This window comes from Colias eurytheme, chromosome 10, assembly GCF_061535395.1.
Source record: "Colias eurytheme isolate Ceu_HAF_F1 chromosome 10, ilColEury1 Martin Lab GWU primary, whole genome shotgun sequence".
Lineage (NCBI taxonomy): Eukaryota > Metazoa > Arthropoda > Insecta > Lepidoptera > Pieridae > Colias > Colias eurytheme.
The window spans coordinates 1,853,066-1,862,163 of NC_142989.1; the positions used below are offsets into that span (position 1 = coordinate 1,853,066).

Below are 9,098 nucleotides of genomic sequence, written 5' to 3' on the forward strand. Positions count from 1 at the left end.
CAAGGTTTATCATTACTATAATATGTTATTGAAAGATTAAACATTTGAATCACTGAATCAAGGTGTTAGTGTTGGCTATGCCAGAAACCATTTTAAGCTGTCAGTCCTATAGCTGCCTGACCCATACCATGATGTCTTAAAGCAGTATTATTTCCGGAGTGGAGTAATGACAGCTATTATAATATTATGTATAGGTCGTCTAGCGCCATCATTTTTCTAAAGTGGAAATAATACTGCTATCATAGCAGTATTATTTCCACTTAGCAAAAATTATTATTAACTGCTATACTGCAGATTATGGGGTGCTTTATTGTTAATTGAAATACCTAAGATCTCAAACTTGATTTGTCTATTAGAAATTGAACTTATAATAATAATCTATACAATGTATTACACAATTCCAACAATTTATATTTATTGTTCCATTTGCTCAAATGCAAATAAATAATTACGATATAAAACGATAGTCAAATAATAATAAACAAATACGGAGAAAATGTTATTCAGATAGGCGCTTTTAATTTTATTTAATTAGCTATTAATGGGTGAAATATGTTTGTGGTTTTATTATTTATATTTATATGTTTGGATTCTCGGAAATTGCTTCGGAATGAACGATTTTTTTTTGAGTAAAGTTAGTTTAAAATTTTTAGTTAAAATTTTAACAAAAAATTTGAACAATAAATTTTCGAATACCTGTTGACGACTATTATATTTTGATATTGTTAAAAATAATATCTAATATGTTATATGTGAACTCCTTACTGTACTGGCTGGTTAGGTGATATAGGTATATATATATGTTTCAAATAATAAAACATGTCAGTTCTGTTCTGCACTTCATTCTGTTGTTTTATTATAGGTTATGGGCCCAGAGAATCAGTAAAAAAGCAGATTTTTTAACAAGAATTTCGTTTTGGTACGAGTGTTAAAAAGCTTTTTTCAACACGTTTTTTCATTGTGTTGTTGGATATTCGTGAAATAAAATTTTTATTTGGAATTACGATGGCGGCCAACTACTTGATAAATGTACCTAAATTACGTGGACGGGAAAATTACAGCGAGTGGTGCTTCGCGGCAGAGAATTTCCTAATCCTTGAGGGCATGAAACATTGTGTAAAGCCAGAAGGAGCGAGCGTAGGAGCTGCAGATGACGAAAAAACCCGGGCAAAGCTGATTATGACAATCGATCCGTCTTTGTTTGTACATGTAAAAAGTGTAAGAACATCAAAAGAACTCTGGGAAAAATTACAACAGTTATTCGATGACAACGTTTTTTTCAAGAAGGATAAATCTGTTACGGAATCTAATTTCGATAAGACTGGAAAACTGCAGTTCAATGACGTCCTATGTGACTCAAATAATTGACACGGCTCAAAAATTATGTGGCACAGGTTTTGAAATAAATGACCAGTGGACAGGCTCATTGTTATTAGCAGGATTACCAGAGTGGTTTTCACCGATGATCATGGCAATAGAGCATTCAGGCATTAACATAACGGCTGATTCTATAAAGTCGAAATTGTTAGACATGGAGTCAACCATAGAGGAACATGATGAAGTTGGCGGAGCATTCGCAGCTCGTTCGAAGTACATGAAAAATAAAATGGCGTCAAGAAAAAATGTCAATGTTGGTAACATTGTCGATCCGTCAAAATCAAACGTCAAGGTGAAGACAGTGACATGTTACCGATGTAAACAAAAAGAACACTATCGAAATCAATGTACAAATAACGAAAACGCGTCGAACTCCAAAGAAAAACCCCGAATGCAGTCTAATGCTTTTAGTGCTGTGTTCCTAAGCGGGAATTTCAATAAAAATGCATGGTATATTGACCAACGAGGATATAATCACTACGTTTATATTGACTCTGGAGCCAGTGTACACCTTACGGCAAATGAAAGTTGGGTTATGAATGCGTCTTATGATCAGAAACAGGAAATTATCGTTGCAAACAGCGAAAAGTTGTCAGTTTTATGTTCTGGCGATGTGAAGATTACAATTACAACTGGGGGTTCAGCATATTTACATACACTTATCAATATAACATTGTTAGATATAGTGGGGGTGTTAAAAATAATATCTAATATGTTATATGTGAACTCCTTACTGTACTGGCTGGTTAGGTGATATAGGTATATACACAGAACAGTAAAGTAGATAGAAGTGTGATGTGGGCGTGGCCCACGTGTCACTTGTAAGGTAAGATCACCTAACTTGCTCTCAGTTGTGCGCAGAAAAATATTCGAGTCGGTTGTCAGCTGTCAAACCTTTTTTCCGTATTTATTCATTAATTAGGACGTGTTGTTCGGTATAAGAGTGCAAAAATGATAGCAGACGAAATAATATCAGCAATGGAGGCATTTCATACCATCGGTAAGTCTTATTTTTATTTATTTTACATATAATATTTTATGTTATATCTTCGCTTGTAATTTGTCAAAATTGTATACAAATATCTAGTCAAAATGAACCTTAATCCGTAAGAAATTAGTACTATTATAGATTGAACAGCAAACAATAATTTCTGGAATATTATTGCAATAAACAAACGAATGTAGCTTTAGTGATGCTTGTGGCGCATATCGACAGTATCGATACTTTAGAAAAGACAAACATTATAAATATTAAATTTTATTTTATTTTTCCTTAGCTTTCATTAGTCCAATTTATTTACAGATTTCCCAAAGAGGCTAATTTAAAAGAGAAATGGATAAATGCAACGTGACGAGTTAACTGAATGCCGAACAGCACTAAGCAGTCTAACAAAGGCCATCGATACAGCAAACCTACGGCAGTTCCAAGATTTAAAATAATGCATATTTTCTGTTTGTATTTTGTAAATATAGATTAATACTATTCTATTCCGTTTTTTATTTAATAATAATAATATAAAAAGACGTACTTAGTAGTAATAAACATACTCCAAAATGTGACACATTATACTATACTCGTATAATAGAAAGAAAAAAAAATACACAAAAAATATTTATTTGTGAATTATCGATATCTCGATATCGATAACAAGGCTGACATCCCTCAGGGCATAGCATCAGATAAATATCAAGTTAATGTCATTAATGTTGAGTGACACAAATTTCAACCTTATCTCTATGTGTTGAGGTTCAAAGTTATATCTATCGAAAACTAACGCCCTCTGTTGTGGAGTAGCTGAATGTTTTTCGAATTTGGAATTTCTGTGCAATGAGAAACAAAACAGCTAATATACCTAGAGATGTTATACTAAAATAAACCGTAACATGGTGCGTTAGGGTACATATTGAAATGCTGAATTTATAACCTAAGTCAGTTTTTACTCAAATTAAGCTGTCCAATCAAAGGCATAGTTTACTTGTAGTGTACTGTATAACTATCGGTTTAAATGTGTGGGTTTGGCGACACTGGTTTTCATACTAATTATGACATTATCGCACTTCTATTTGTTTTTATTGTTCTGTGGGTATATATATATGTTTCAAATAATAAAACATGTCAGTTCTGTTCTGCACTTCATTCTGTTGTTTTATTATAGATATATCTAAAACTATCTGTGCACAAAATCTATTATACGGGGAATGTAATTTGAATTAATCCATCAGGCCCCGGAATCACAGACACTTAATAGAAAATCTATTGTGTCGCGGTCGGATCTGGCCGCTCGGTGGTTGAGAGGTGATGTGATGTAGCGAATAGTTGATGCAGATTTATTCCTCTAAGGGCCGATTTTTCAATGCTTGGATAAAACTTATTCGTCGTATAATGTATAAAACTACCATTTTAAAAACGTATTCTAATTGCCCGTATTTGACAGTTTACGTGACATTTTAATATTATCGTGTAATACTTTTGGACTACTACTTTTACTTCTTTTCATTTATTGGACGGATAAGTTTTATCCAAGCATTGAAAAATCGGCCCTAAAATATATTGGAAGACATAATAAATTATGAATATCTTATTTTCAGGAACGTTTTCTATAATTGATCCAAAGTAAACAACAATAAAAATGTCCCAACAAGAGACTATACTGCTACTAATCAAACAAAAATTGTAATTTCAACCTACAATCTCAGACCCCGACACTATTTCGAATTAGATCATTGAAACTTACTGTTCTATCTAACAAAGAGAGCTAAAATATTGCATTCAAACTTTGATTAAAAAGCCCATTAAATCGCTTCATCGGTTTAGTAGGTACCTATCTATAATACCAGACACACAAAATATGTTAAACTTATAATACCCTTCATTTTGTGGGTTTAAAATAATGCGGTTAAATTGAAGCCCCATTTCCTTTTGGGTATTGGTTTATACCCGTACAAAATAATATAATATATCGTTCGTTTGGAGGAATATGTTACAATGATGTTATTCAAATACTTATTACAGATACCTACAATGTTGGAAATAGTAAATATGCAAAATTTCAGCCTTCATTGGAGTTTGAATCAGTCAGTACTTTCAGACAATATTCTAGCTTATTTTATTAAACTAGCAGTTCGCCCCGACCTCGCCCGTAGGACATATTATATTGCTTATAATATTCAGGGATCACATGCAAATGGAACGGAGAAGGAATTTTTGAAAGCGATCTAGTACCTGATATAGGCGCGTTCAAACAAACAAGTTTATTAACAAAATAAGATTTTTTTTTGTTCAGTTCAGTTTCATTAGCATTTCGTACGGTTTAAACTTTAATTTATCCCTGTAGCGGTTGATAAGTAGTCAGCAAACGGTATGTAATACGTAGTAATATATTCTTGCAACGCAAACGCAATCAGTCTCGGTAAACTCAAACACTCCGGTGTCCGTAAGCGAGTAATCGAGTGTTCAATTGAGCAAGATCTTGATTATCCTGAAAATTGAAATCGTATGCGGCTAAGGATAACGAACTTTTGATGCAAGCTCTATATGTTATGTTACTAGGTTGATAACCCAATCGAGGTTCAAGAGAAATCGTTCATCCGTTTTTTTTAATTGTTAACGTTACGGCTTTCAACTTTCTTCTTCCTACCTATAAATGCGAAAGTTTGTGAGGATGGACGGATGGATGTTTGTTACTCATTCACGCAAATACTAGTGAGCTGATTACAATGAATTTTGGTATATAGCTGAAGACCCAGAATAAGACATACTTAGGCTTTTTTTTATCCCGGAAATCCCATAGGAACGGAAACTATGCGGTTTTTCTTTGAAAACGGGCCAAGCCGTGGGCCGAAATCTAGTGTTTAATATATTTGTCTTATGTTATGAAATGATATTAACAATTAGCTGCCCCAGCAGACGTTGTTCTGCCCCATTGCCCATTTTTCATGTTGTCTCTCCACTAGAATCTGCCATGTGCCTTAACAAAAACGTTGAGTAAGCCGATAAAATAGAGGTAGAAATTTATTGTAAAATACTTTATAAGTTACAGAAGTTATAAGTAGCTCGTCTATTCAGGGTTGGGAAACCACTGATATTACAAAAATATAGAGGATGTTATTTCTGGAAATTTCCTCTGATTCTCTATAATTTTTTAAATATTTTGTAGATATATTTTATAAAAATGTGTTACTTTAAATGGGCTTAAATTAATTGATTACAAACATAAAAAAGAAACAGAGACGACACCAAAACATATGAGAAGAAATAATAACGCGAAAGAAAAAACTGTCTCAAGCCCTGATTTTAATTAATGACTTATTTTTTTACCATACGTTACGTTTATTTAGTATAAGCGTATTTAATAATTATTAATCTGAAGAACAAAGGACTGAGAACATTTAGCTATACACCAAACTCTAATCTGTATTAATTATTTCCCCCAAACTTTAAAATAGAAAGTAACGAAGTAAAAAGAAAACAGCTGATGGATTTCAGTCCATGTAAGTTCGTAGAATGTTGTTCGAGCAAGAATCGAATAAAGCTTTAACACTGTTTCCACACGATCCCGGTAGCAAATAGAATGATCCAACTTTTAACTATTACGTTTCAAACTCCCTGTACACACAATGGGAATGAACGCAAAACATTATCATTTTATTAGGATAGTGACTTTGATTTTGTAGGGTTTTGTACGTGGACATTATGGACATTATGTGTATATGTGTATGTTTATGTATATTTGTATGCTTATATTAATATCTATTTATATATATTTGTTTTTTATTACTTTTGCACTGCGTCTCCTTGTCCACCAGGTTGTCTGGAAGAGATTGCTGTCTGAGCGTTAAGACCGCCTGTTGTGCTCTTTTATTATTAATAAATTGTGTCCTTACTTGTACTCTCTGTGGTGCACAATAAAGTATTTTTGTTTTTTTTGTTGTTTGTGGTTGTTGCTGTATCTATTTGAAACATATTTTATCTCCTTTCATTATTAATTTACTAGAATGTTAGAGACACCGTATACCTATTGCTTATTAGAATCAATTCAGGTCGTATAGTAAAGGTATAAATTCAACCAGCATAATGAAAAGATTCGATGGAGTTTTTGTACTTAAAACGCGCAAAGTTTGCTGATGACTTTTATATCCAAAATTTTAGATTTCCTTAATTAATTATACAAAACGGGAACGCAAATCGAGGTATCCAAATTTATGCAAATAAAATGAGCCATCGCGCTTCGTTACACAGCATCGAGCATTTGTAAGGGATTGTAGCAATTTAGGCGATTCCTGATGAATGAATTCTCTTTTTTAATTAAAATATCCAGCATCTCTCAAAATAATATCCCTTTCGCGTTTGAATTTTATTATTTCTCCGTGAACCGTATAGCTACGGCGTTGTTATTTCTGCCGGTTCTTGATATATTCAAACTTCCCCTAAATTATGTCTAGCGATTGGATCAATATGACTGGAAAAACCACGAGTCGACCCAAGACTGCATAAAGACATCGCCCTTGCAATTGGATACACTCGACGAATTAAATGAAATATGAATGCAAACTATGCACAGTAAAGTGGATTATACTCGAAGTTTACTTTTACACTCAACTTGAAAATCCGGAATCTTTGATGCATTTACTGAACTCGATTCTTTGAGAAAATACTTAGGAACGGATTTGGTTTGCAGAGCTGTCGAGGTAGCATTCGATAGCGTTTCAGCAGCCGTGCAACAGAGCTCTCACTGTCATCCGTAAATACAGTCGATTAAGAACCTTTTGTTGTGTGTTCATCCAAACCTACTTACTGTTAATAGCATTTAACATCCATTTATTTACTCAATCTTTTTTTGTTTGTTAAAAGTTAAAACTAACATTAAAACCTCTTATTCTTTAATTTTAAATATTCTGTAATTTAAAGAAAGGATGATGATGCCATGCTACGCGATTTTTATCGCCACTGAGATTGAACCTAGAATCTCTAGAGTACCTTTAACACGCTATCCACTAAGCTATAAAGCTTATATTTTAATATTAATTTAAATTTTACAAGACACTATCGTTCAAAGTAACGTAACAAATTTCAGCTGTTACGTGTAGGTACATTTAATTTTACCATTCTAATTTCTCCCTCGAAATTATTTATCAAGACGGCATATATATCTTTCAAGAAAGTTTTACGAATTACACAAAGTCAGGTAAAGGCTGTCACTTATGATAATTCAACAATGGAAAGCTGGATTAGACTCGAAGGCCTTTTAAGAAATCTACCGGAATAAAGACATTGCCAACAAATGTTACAAAATGGTGAATCTATTTGCATATTTCAGTAGACCTAAATCTTTTGTAACTTGGCGAAATAACATAATTTATTTTGAATAAGATTATCGTGGTTAATGTATGTGGAATGCAATTTAGAATGTTTTAAATACATTACATACATTCTTCCGCTACAATGTGTACAAAAATGTTTAAATATTATTGCTATACAATAGGTAGTGAATATTTGAAACTCTGGGAATTATTGGAAACATAAAAAAATAGGCGAATGTTTGTTGTAGCTGGTTGTAGCATAGAGTTTATAGAGTTACCTATAGTTGTCGTCAAACTGATATTATGGATGTTTAGGAAAATCTTTACCTTGGAAGCCTTTATATTTCAGCATGCAATCACTACCATTAACCCACCTTCCCATTTATCTATCTATATAATTGTAATAAAGTATTCATAATATAGATAAGGTTATTTAATTTATCAATTTTCATTACTTGTAGAAACTTTTACCAAAACGTCACATTGCTTCAACAATTTGGCTTCAAAAGATAAATATCCAATTTCCTCAATCGTGTTATACATATTTAATCATGTTTGTGATGCCTTTATCCTTATTATCATTAATTAAGCGTATTAATTATTATAAACACAATCAAGAGATTGACAATCACATATACGTATATTGTTTGTCCGTCAATTTCTGATGTGCTTTGTTTTTTAGTAAACAATGTTAATTTTTTGATATAAAATTATTTAAGAACTAGCAGTCCGCCCCGGCTTCGCCCGTGGTACATATTTACGTTTTCTCTACGTAAGAACCATCCTCGTACTTCAAGGAATATAATAAAAAAAGAATTAACGAAATCGGTTCAGCCGTTCTCAAGTCATGCGCTTACCAACACATTTTGGGATTCATTTTTATATTATAGACTAGCGGTCCACCCCGGCTTCGCCCGTGGTACATATTTACGTTTTCTCTACATAAAAACCATCCTCGTACTTCAAGGAATATAATAAAAAAAGAATTATCGAAATCGGTTCAGCCGTTCTCGAGTTATGCGCTTACCAACACATTTTGCGATTCATTTTTATATATAAGATTACCAGCATAAGTGAATTGTAAAGGAGAGACAAAATTCAGATAACATTCTGTTTAAAAAAAGTGTGTTAGATACAATAGAATAAAAATGAAAATATAACTACGGAATTTTCCTCAAAACGTACGATGCATAACTGCTTCCTATTCAACGTTGTCTCATATCACTATTTAAACCCTCTCTCATAAATAGTTGCGAAATGAAAAGAACATTGTCAGAGCGATCGCATTATTGAGTCAAATAATTCGAAATTCTCCAGCAAGAGCTTTTTATAATTATATATATCTCCGCGGTTGGATTCCTTTCTACTGCATGCGTTTTCACAATTCACTTTATGATTCCCGTTCTATATTATATTGGTAC

The 9,098-nt window shown here is 32.8% G+C and overlaps 1 long non-coding RNA gene across 1 annotated transcript; it reads left to right on the plus strand.

The window, feature by feature from the left end:
- The first annotated feature begins 2,137 nt into the window (after window positions 1-2,137).
- On the plus strand, window positions 2,138-2,865 carry LOC149905018 (uncharacterized). The gene is made up of 2 exons (XR_016457190.1): window positions 2,138-2,377; window positions 2,681-2,865. It is a non-coding gene; the product is annotated as an uncharacterized LOC149905018 (long non-coding RNA).
- The last annotated feature ends 6,233 nt before the right edge of the window (window positions 2,866-9,098 follow it).